Source organism: Prinia subflava, chromosome 25, assembly GCF_021018805.1.
Source record: "Prinia subflava isolate CZ2003 ecotype Zambia chromosome 25, Cam_Psub_1.2, whole genome shotgun sequence".
Lineage (NCBI taxonomy): Eukaryota > Metazoa > Chordata > Aves > Passeriformes > Cisticolidae > Prinia > Prinia subflava.
In genome coordinates this window covers 122,225-134,158 of record NC_086271.1, presented here as the reverse complement: position 1 = coordinate 134,158, position 11,934 = coordinate 122,225, and positions in this window count along the sequence as shown.

Sequence of the window (11,934 nt, the reverse complement as noted above, 5' to 3'; positions counted from 1 at the left end):
ATTTATTGGGCTGTCTAAGGCATACACGCAGAAATGTCACTTTGGAGCTGGTGTCACCGTTCTGGGGTATGAGCTCCTATTATTGCCAACTTGCCACCAGTTGGATAAACACCTTAGCTGTTTTTGCTCTCATGCCATTCCATCATGGTTAGTACAGGTGAGTACCCATCCACTGATGCTCCTGGGCTCAGCAATAACAGCTCCAATAGGCCACCAGAATCCTGCACACAATATCCCAGCTTTATGGGACGAGAGCTGAAACCTGGCTGGCTCTGCTTCACGTATTTGACAGATGTCAAATCTGTCATGTGTCCTGTCCCTTAAAATACCATTGTACAATTCTATATATGGCTTTGATGCCACTGGGGGAAGCCAAAGGGAAAGGACGTTTACTCTTTTCTCAGAAACATAAGGACTCTGTGACTTTCCTCCCCTACGAAAATGAGGTCAAAAGAGATAGAGTGTTAGTGAAGAAGTGCAGAAGCTCTCTTGAATCCACTGGGTGAACACCCACTGCCAGCAATGATTGAAATCCCAAAGATTTCACTATTTTCAGCAGACTGAGGTTCCTATAAGCCCCTGACAATACTGTTATGGATGAATGCCCAGATTTAAAATCCAGAGAATAACAGTATGCAAGAAATGGGAGGTATGGGAAGTACTACATGCCTTCCTTACAATTTACCTGCACTATCTTTATGATGATTAGGCAACTTTTCCCTGAGGGCCAACTGGGTCATATGAGGTAAATCATGTATTGAGCAGGTTTTTTTCACCAGACATTGGCAGCAAGAATTGAATCTGACATCTTTTACTAGACATTAGTCTCTGGTTCCCTGGCTCTGGCTTTAAAATGAGTTGCCAAGAAGCTTTGCCATTCCTTTATAACTAGTATTATTCAGAGTTATAATTTATTGGAGCTTCTGTGCTCTTCTTGTCTTGACTGGAATAAAATAAAATCCAGAAATGTCCATTTCTGCTTATGACCAAGAAAAATATTGTCAATATAGAGAGGTAGAGAGGACAAAATACCTAGAAACAACAGGAGGAAGTTTTAGGAAATTAAATTTATGGGGATAGCTTACACAGGAGTCTTTTTGAAGAAGTCATTTTAAAGTGAGGGGTCTCATATGCTTGAAAGGGCAGGTCAAAGTGATGTTAATATGAAAAATCCACTTAAAAATAATGAAGCAGGTTTGTTTTTTAAATCTGTGCTTGAATGTATTCTGTGAGCAGTTAATTCCATTGATGGATTGTGTCCACAGATTGAAAGGTGAGGGTTTATTGGAAACATGTGTTTGTGCAAAAATTCAACACTGATTAAAAAAATTATTTCCATACCCTGTCCTTTACCTTTACTTCCTCAGTGGACATAGATTTAAAATCTAAACCCCTTGTCTTTTATCTAGTTTGCTATTACTGGACTACTCTCATTTTTCTTTTGGTGGTATCGTTAAAAAATTGACATACTTTCCTAATCAATATTCCTTGTTGTAGGACTGCTTCTGGCCTCACTCACTGCTAATCAGGTGCATGACTCTAAAGCAGTTTTCAGTACAAGTTTTGCACATTTCTGTCCATGTGATTCTGTCTATCCTTAATGAAACCTCCTTGTAGTCAATCTGGAATTGGTAACTTTTCCACACTGTGCAGAGGATTGACTAAAAGCATGGCACAGACAAATGCTTTACTTATCTTTGTTCCAGGTCTTTGCAAGTGTCATCAGAGACAATCACTGAAAGGCAGTTCTTTGAATCCAGGTTTGACTGCATTTCAGTCAAAATGCCTTGATTATTACAAACTCTTTGTCAGTCTCTCCAAAAATGTTTTGAAGGCAGTCTCCAAAAAGCAAGATGTGTATGTTTTTCTTCTCATGTTCTCCAGTGCACTGCGACCAGAAAAACTATGGAGATTCAGAAAAACCACCAGAAAACATTTCAAAGCTTCAAGCCACTTCAGTCTGGGATACGTGGCATGGGAGTTTCTATGCCACACTTTTAGTATCAAGCTGGATTTTTTCCCACCAGCCATAGTTAGAAGAATATGGTACAGTGCAGTTCATCCTGCACATGGTAAAGGGTAAACTAAGCAACCTTCTACAGTCTCTTTATATTTCTGTGAGTGTGCAATTGCAAGGACCAAGAATGTCTACACACTGCAACTCAATCTTTGAGTACCAGGTTTGAAATGATTGCCATGTAACTCTAGGAAGTGAGGATCACTCCGTTTCATAGACATTTCTATGTGTATTCAATGAATCCCCAACCAAGTACTACATGCTGAAAAGAATTCTGTTAGCTTAGACAAAATAAGATGGACATTGATAAGCCATTGTTATTATTCCAAGGATTTCAGATTAGACTACTGATGAATACTCAAACCAGATGTTATCTATGTAACTTTTAAATCACAGAATCATTTCACATACAAGCAACATGCCCAACATGGTATTAAAACCAGTTTCTGATAGGCCTAATAATGGAAAATTACCAGAACATCTGTGAAGTTACATATCAGGACAAGAATTATACTCAATAAAAGATTGCAAAGTAAGGTCTATAAATCTTCACCTAAGATACTTTAAATGTGCAAGTATGAGCGGGGGAAATTCAGCAATGTTGCTGATATTTTTCGTGGGTACCATGGTTAATACATGCCCTACCTGTTCTACAGCTTTAGCAACAAGTTTGTGTCATGCCTCAACACAAATCTAGAGAAAACTTGCTGATATTAATTGTGTGTGATGGATTAAATTTGGTGCAAAATCAAACTTTGGCCCTGTATCTGCACTAAAAATAGAGCTGTAGAGGGAAAAATAGGACGTTTTAACAACTTAGCATTTATTGGACAAGGAGTGCAGAATGGAAAATGGCAAACATCTTTCACAAAAATAAGAATTGCCCCTCCTTCGTAGGCCTGGATAGCTTGCATGTGTGGTACAAAAATGTGTAATGGAAACCTGGGAAACAAAGAAGTCTTTTCAGGCTGAGGATTCCAGCTGTTCGCAGACTGTGGAAGAGAAAACAGACTTTATTCAATGTCTGCAGATGTTTCCAAACTTTCATAGTTCTAAAATTTAAATTCAGTTACCTAATCAATATTAAAGATCTGAGGGAAAATATGTTGCCCATTGGATACAGTTTAGGTGGTGAAGAATACAAAGGATTCAAACATTCTCAGGCAGAAAGATCTGGTGGCTCATAGGCAGCAGCAGATGAAAACAATGACTGGAAACAGCCTGTGCTGGAATGAAAAATGAACATTCATTTCTCATCTGCCCTGATGCAACCTCACTGGCTGTACTGGAGTGTGGTGTAACTCAAGTGTACTTTACCTACTAGGCCTAATCATCTGTAAAGGAGGACAAATTCCAACTTTAGCAGTGCAGTTCTGTACTGACAGGACACAGGATGTAATTCTGTACCTACAGGATTCACAGCCGACAAAACACTATCAGCAATGTGTTTTACAAATTTGGAAACAAATTCATGTGCAGCCTGAGATTAAAACATATGGATTTTCTGGTGTCCACTCAAACAGGCATTAAGTTTGACATTTTACAGCCAGTAACTTCACATTTTCATATAGCATCAGCAATACAAGCTTGTTTTACAGCAAAAGCATGCATGGAAGGAATGAGGCCTCTTCTCATCTGACAAGTAAAGGTATTTTTGGCTGGTGTGCACAACATCCCATTGCCACATATCCGACTTATTTTGCATTGTGTGCAATCTTCTGCAATGTCTATGCTGAAAATTGTTATTACTGTTCACCCCTCAAAAGTTTGGTTCTTGAAGAACTCCACTTTGTAGAAACAATTCAAGCAAATCCCTTTACTAAATTATTCCCAAGTGCAGATGGTGGTCCATTAATAAAAGGGGCCTAAATACATCTCACATCAACCCCAACACACTAGACTGCTTTATGGGATAGAAAAAATTCTTTCCTCTCTACCATCTTACATGATGACATCAGAAAAGAGATAAAAACATGGGATCTGGTAGCCTTAGAAATTTCTGCAATTTTTGGTTGCTACTGTTATGGAAACTAAAGAAACTTCAGTTTCATGACTCCTGGAAAGGACTAAGCACAGCATGAGTTAAAGCCTCTGGTTAAGAGCAGTCCAGGTAAGTAGATGTTCTTTGGAAAGCCAAACTCATATGAGAATGAATCCAGAAGTTTTAGTATGATCTAGATGAGGTGGTTCAGTACAACAATATGAGCTCACTCAGTCTGTTGTTATATCTAGTTTAACTGAAAGGTTTTTAATTTTCTTCACATGTAAGAAAAATTAGTTTGAACCAGCCATATCTGCATTCAGGATTCAAATCAATACTATATTGCTGAAGATCAACATTTTAAAAATTTGTTAGAAAATAAAAGAGGGAAAAAAGTGACAATGCAGAAGTGTGCTGCTGTGGATTCAGGGGAGATTAGATGAGGAGGGAAATGAGAGTGTGCTGTTCTGCGTGCATGGATAGGCAGAGAGTTTTATATGCCTGGCTTCTAATGATGGTGTGAAGAATCCTTCTGCCACATCACTGTGTAAGAAGGGAGAGAGGCAGGGTAAATTTACTTTCTGCTCTGTCCAGGATTCGTTTAGAAAACTCCAGCTGCTAAGCCTGTGGGAAACAGGCTTCAGCTTGTCTAATTCAAATGTGTTAAAACAAGTTCTGTATTATAACTGGACAAACCCTAAAGCTTTAATGCTTTTTGGAGAAGGAACTTTTTCTTCTCTGTGTTTGTATGAAACCCAGTGTGCCCAGAAGTGGCACTTCCTTCTAATAGTGAACATGGAAACATGTAACCAGTCTTAACCCAAATCCTGAATTACATGACCTCAGTCCAAGACCCCTTTCCAGTCTGTACAGTCCAGCCTGTGTGCATGTATGTATTACTCTCTAAAAGTTACACTCAAATTTGTAATTTTTTAGAGCAATGAATAAGAAAATCACTGCAACAAAATCCTTGTCCTGCAGATGTTCTAAATGGCTTTGTATGGCATGTGACCTTTTGACTGAAAAACCTCTGTCCTGCTGCCAAAAATATCTGATGAGTAACTTTCTTTTCTTTTTAGTGGGCTCATTATTGATGAAGGTAGCCGGGAACTGAAAATCCTGCTGTGGTTAAGACAGCAACATACTTTACTTACTCTATTTTCCCAGATCTTAGAAACATGTTGATTTGTTTCTCACCTCAGCTGGCCTGTCTTACATCTCATCTTCTGACAAATTCCCTAATTCCTATGCAATTTTGGGCCATTGTTTAATATCTTTTTATAGTGTGAGTAGCTCAAGACCTTCCCTTCCTCACAAATCTAAATTTTCTTATTGCTTCACAGTCCAGGGTTGGCACAATTATTTCAAATGATCTGCTTTTCAGATGATTCCCACATCATTCCCAGACTGTGAGACAGCCTGTTTATGTGATGGAAAGTACCAGAGGGAACCTTATACTGATAGGCTAATTGTTTACATGAGTAAAAAAAAAATCAAAGTAATTGGACTTTCATACTCTGCATGTTCCCATGCTTCTGTCTGATTGTTTCATCCTTGGTTTCCTGTGCTGAGCATCTTTCTGTCAAGTTCACTTCTTCCCCTTTACCTCTTCACTGTGGTCTATACTCCTTGTACAGGACCTCCATCATTTCTGGAAGATCTCTTGCTTTCTTAGCAAGAAGCTAAGCAGATGGCATGCTCACTATCTCAGTATTCTTGTGGGCAAGACAGGACAACTACAAGGAAACAGCAGAGTGATGACACTGAATGACACAGTGAACTGATGCAGACAGACAGAAAAAGAACTGAACCATGTTAGGAAGCATAGGGCATTTATGCAGCTAGAAACAAGAAGTCATTGTTAGCCAGCCAGACAAAAATCAGGTACCTATCTGTGCCCCAGTTCCTTTATTGGATATCATGGGTTTCTCTGCCTCATCCTTTTTTTTTTTTTTTTTTTTTTTTTTCCCCAGACCAGGAAAGATCCAGGAGAGAGGGATAATTCCTCTGGTTGTGAAAAGCACCTTTTTTCACTGCTGTGATATTCTGCCCAGGACATTGGGCTCTGAAACTATTACCATTTAAGCGAGCTGGGAATCTCCCACTGGTGCTGACTGAAGTTTTTGTTACTGAGTGTTTGAAGGAAAAAAAATTCCCAGTTTTCCTTTGTAGTCTGGCATGTACATTTCACTCTTCACTTGGAACTGTTCCTTTCTTATTTACCTGCATTCTTCATTCTCAGAGTTAAATTCAGTTTCTCCTGATGTTTCTTTTCTGAGACTACTAATCTATCTCCACTTAGTCTGTCACTCATTGTTTATGGAGTTGGCAAGGAACATCTAGAAAGTGAGGTACTGTTGAAGAGGATGAGAAAGATAAAGCTGGACAAAAATAATAGCAGAGAAACCTGTCCTGCAGTGGAGCAATATGAGTACCAGTAGTTCTATATTAAATATATGTTTCTGGGAATGTTTAGAAACAGAAATGGAATTGATAGTACATTAATTATTTTACAAAAAATCTTAGGACATTTTGAAACACGTGCCCGAAAAACACTGTTGTCTCTCACCTTATATGTTTTTCTGTGTGAATTCAGCCATTGGAAATCTTTCTTTGGTTTGCAAGTTAGCTCTTATTTTTTCAGCAATCATGTAATTTTAGACCCTGTTTTATAAATTACATGAGTTGAAAAGGTAGAGGAAACAAAGTTGTCTTGGGACAGGGGGAAGAACCATTTCAAAAGTTCTAGCCCAGCTGGCTTCAGCCCTGCAGTGCCTTCTGCATTAATGCAGAATTAAATTAATTCTGCATTAAAGCAGAGAAATCTGCTTCTCTGTGGTAAGGGGAGAGAGAACAGCAAAGGAGAGAACAAATATATTTCAGCTGAGTTAGTCATGACAGCTGAATATGCACCTGGTTCAGTGAAACCTAGAGTGCGTTATTCCATTCCATGTACAATTGGAATCATCAAAAATGCTCCAACTCCCAAGGCTTGCATAAACTTACACTGCTCAGGTGCTAATGAACAGAATTGCACCTTGTGGACATCCACTTTCACAGGAAAATTCTAGTAAACTGGCTTTCATTGCTCACTGTTAATGCCCCTTGGTGAGGTTGGATTTTGGTCCCAAGCCTGGAGCACAAAGCAGTAGGTAGCAATAATGCTGCAGCGGCACAGCAGGGACTGTCGGGGGTTCCCCTTGCTCTTTATAAGTAATGACCACAAGCTGACCCACTGATACAGTAAACACTGTGATATCTAAAAGAAACAAAAGGAAAAAAAATGGACAATAAAATTGTCTGACTTTCTAAGGCTCACAAAGTAAGGGCTACTACATTTATGCTCCAGCTGCTGCAGAGGAAGAATAATATCCTTTATCTCTGATAACAACAACAACAACAATAATAATAACAATAACAATAACAATAATAATTATTATTATAATTAATGGAAATTATTACTACAAAAATACTCTATTAATTCATCCTAATGAAGGGAAGTGTGACTCTGGAATGAGACTTAACATTTAGCCTGAAGTATGTAGTACACACAGTGCTGGGACAACACAGTGGTGTCTATGACAGCTACAATTATACCTGTGTCTGAAGTTATGCTCATAAATCCATATTTAAAGAATTAAATAAGTGGTCTGATTTTCAAAAATGCTTCTGACCCAGCTTCTCCAGCGGACTTCAATAAAATGTGTGCACATTCACTTCAAGAATGAAGTCACATATTTAGATGCTTAAATCTAAGCATCTAAGACTTGAAAATGCTGCCAATAATAATCCTGCTGCCTTCACCATGGGGATAACACACCAAATGGATTTTAAATACAGGTGTTGCTACGGGAGACTAAGCAGTGTGATCAGATGGACCTGATGTAACTCCTGGTTTTTTGGTTCCTTCTGAAACAGTTACGGTATTGTGTTTTTGAAACATCAGCCTGGTCTTTCCTACACCTGAGCAAACAGCCTACAGGAAAGCTGTCACAGAGAATTCTCTGACTCCTGGGCTCATCTTTCTGATCAAACCAATCTTAATACCTCTCATTGCACAAATAACATGTAACAACAGAAAATGTTTCCTCAAACTCTTTTCTGATCATCATGTTTGAAGGAAACTCCTTAAAAAACCCCCTCATCTGTAGATATTAATATCTAATCTTCAGCTTCAACTAAAAATAGCAGGTTTACCATTTTTAAACAGGGCACACATTTCATTAAAATTTCATGGACTTCAATATACACTTCTGGGGAATGGCTGAATGATTCTTTTGGAAATAATTCAGCTGTAAACCTAATCTTGGAGCCACCCTCGTGCTGAGAACCTTAAATTTACTCTGACTTCTAGTAGCAGCTATACAGATCTGATTGCTGTGAAACCATTTACAACCAAAAGGAAGAATACAGTTTTTTAATTGATGATAAAATGGAAGTGTCTTAATAATAATTGAATACTAGTTCTCTATATGTAAAATAATCTGCTCATTTCTGTGAGTCTGGTGAGCTTTAGGATAACACACAATGGAAAACATTATACTTCAGGTTAAAAACATGATGTGTTCAAGCAGAAGGCACTTGGCAGAATTTGCCAAACATTGACCAGCTTCCCACCACACTCTTCACATTTGAAGTCCACCTCAGTGAAAAAAATTCAGCAGGACAGTGTAGACCAATCTGGCTTCTGGTTTTGTTGGAATTAGAAAACTTTTTCGTTTTATTATGAAAAAAACCCCTCTTCCAAGAAAAATAACAAACATTTCTAATTTTATACTGCGAGAACTATTCCACTGGAAAAAATTATGCAAAGCCTAAGCACAGGTATCCAACAACAGCTGTAATCAAGCTTACCACAGAAGGCATTTAAACTGAGGCTAGTGTCTGCACAACTTGTCTTTGATTTCCTCTTGGGAGAATGATGCTGGTGAGAAGCAGGCCAGCATTCTCCTTACTCCCCCTTACTCTGCTTCCTTTTTACGTCCTCTTTTCCATGCTCTATTTTCAGATCAGATCCCCGACAACACAGAGATGGATGGGTCTGCTGGGGCCTGCAAACACAGCTGCCCTGGTGGGGCAGTGATCACAGTCAGAACACCACCACAGGGTAGATGTACTCCTTTACAAACACACAGGACACCTGACAGACACTGCTGCCAGGCAATTTGCCCAAGGCAGTATGTGCTATCAGTGGCAAACTGGATGCTGGGTGTGAGAACTCCTGCCACTTGACCTTCTTCTCAAATCATTGGCTGCACAACTTCTCCCACTGTGTAAGCAATGTATCTTAAGTGAAAAGGAAAGCAATGTATCTTAAGTGAAAAGGAAAGCAATGTGCAAAGCAGCCATGAAGGTAATGATTTATATTAAAAAGGCATCTATGAAAATAATATTTTTGAAATCAAAGCTCCCAAATGAGAACTGAAAGAATCATCACGTTTGTGTTTTTAGCATTTTCAGTTGCCAGGAGGGCATTAGTCTTCCTGAGCTGGAGCAGCAGGAAGTCTTTAAGGTCTCCACATGGCGCCAAAGAGCCAGGCAGTCTGGGATGATCCCTGTGGCAGGGAAAGTAACATCTTCTGTAGCAGACAAATGAATCTTAGAGAAGACCCTTTTGTACAATTCCTAGCAATGATTGCTTTCTGAGTCTCTACAAAATACACACATGACTTTGGAAAGTATTCTTTAAAGTTGTTTTTTCTTCACACATTCCTGCTGCCAAGTCCTTGGTCCAATGACTTGTCACATGTTTGTCTGCCTTAGACTTCCATCATTCAAGACTGATAGTTTTGCTCATTTTAGCAGTGGTGTAATTCTAATTACTGGTACTATGTAAGCAGTGATGCACATGGACAAATCAGCCCAATGGAGCATGTAAGAGAAACTTAACCGTGATGGAGTATGAGCACGATTTGTTACCCAAAATCACAATAAATTAACATGCTGATAATCAGAGCTGTAACTTCTAAATTGTAACTATAATTCCACTACCTTCTCAACATCAAGCCTGCAATACATATCACACCTATGGATGTAAGCTGAGAGGAGATTTTCCTCCAAGGAATGCTACTAGTCTAATGAGATTTTTTGGATATGAGACACACTGCCATTAGACTTTTATATAGAACATCACTAACTTTAACATGTTGTCCCAATTTTAGTTGATTAGCTGTTCAGCAACTCAGAGAAGCAGTTGCAGGTTTTTTCATGAAGAGAAAGTATGAGAAGTCCAGGAGTATTAAAGAATATAGCACATAACTGGCAAAACATTCAAGTGTCCTCCTGAAAAAAAATTGAGTGTCCAGCTAAGAATTTATAATAAAGGAAAATATTTCCCATTTGGGTTTGTTTCTTGTTAGGATTTGTCCTTTTCAATATTTTTTTGATAATGACTTAAACATTAAACATACAGCATTTGATCCTAGTGTCTTTTGGAAACAGGGCTAATAGGTAGATGTGGCAAAAGGGAAAATACTTCTGAGTTAGGTGACACCAGAGCAGATATGCTATTCTAAAATTTTTCTCCTCTGGCCAACTAGAAAGGATAGGCATTTTGCAAAGTAATTCACAAAATTATGTGAATGGCAGAAAGAAATGTGTGAATTAAACAGAAAGCAATATGGCATCCAAAAAATGAACGTACCTGTAATGTAATTGCACTAGACACAGACACAATGTCTCTTGATGTTCTCTTTTTCCTGACAGAACTTAAACACAATATCATGTCTGCTTCAGAGAGTCTCTGAATTGCAGATAGCTAGAAAACATGACTATGCTGACATGTATTAATCTGAAGTTGCTCTCTTCTGATGCTCTTATCCAGGCATCTCTTTCTAGTCACTTTTTGCTTGCAGGATCCTGATCAGCTAGAGTTCAGCCCAATTGGATCTGATACAGCCATTCACTTTTCCATATATAATTAGCCCCAAAACGCAAAACATCAAGATAGAGATAATTTAAAAATTAGGTCCTTAAAGATAAAAAAGAAGGCTGCAGCTGTTCAAATTGCAGTGAATAAAAATGACACAGTTTGTAATAGTAACAACTATTTTGCATTGAAAGCCTTACTTATCCCTATTTCTAAAGGATGCATTGAGGACAACTTCTTAGCAGTGAAGAAAGGATGTTTTGGACATTGTTAGTAAGAGTTGTTTCAGGTCTTCACAGGTCTTTCTCTCTTAAGCATTTTGAAACCTGTTGGCAGTCCACTGGGCCTCCAGGCTTCCCATATGAATGAAGATTCTGTCTACATTGCAGCCAGGAGAAAAACCCAAGGCATTCGGAAGTTAAGTTAACCATCTGCCCTCTTGGAAGCAGGATAAAAACCGAAGAGACCGAATCTTGACTGATTAAATAATCACAAGAAGATTATGGCTCTGTGAGTAAGCTGTAATTGCTGGTATAACAGATTTGGTTTATTATCTCAAAATGTGGAGAGCCTAACAGTCTGCAGAACATCTACTTCATCTCAAATTGGAGTTTACAAGAGGTTTTCAGCGGCAGAGATGTAACCATGTGGGATTTGCTTGTGGTGAGTAACACAAACAGGTTCCCTAATAAAAGGTTCTGCTACAAATACGATGTACTAGGGTCGGTGTTTCTTTAAAAATTCATAATCTAGAACTCTGCCCCCTCTGACTACAGTAGCAGAACCGTGGTTGACTGGAGGTAGAGCAGAGTGCTTCCCCAAAATGCACCCCAAAGAAATTGCCGGGGTCATCTGGCACTCTCAGACAATGATGCCAGCACCCTCACAGGGCCAGCCAGGCTTTCTGCTCTGTGCAAAGGCTTGAGCCCACAGGTCTCAAATTCTGGTTCTGGCTCTGCTGATAGCATTTGGGGCAATCCTTTGCAGGCAGTTTACAGTCAGTATCTCAGTTATTCCATCTGCAAAAGGAGATGAACAATCCATCTGTGGAACAGTCAGAGACCAACT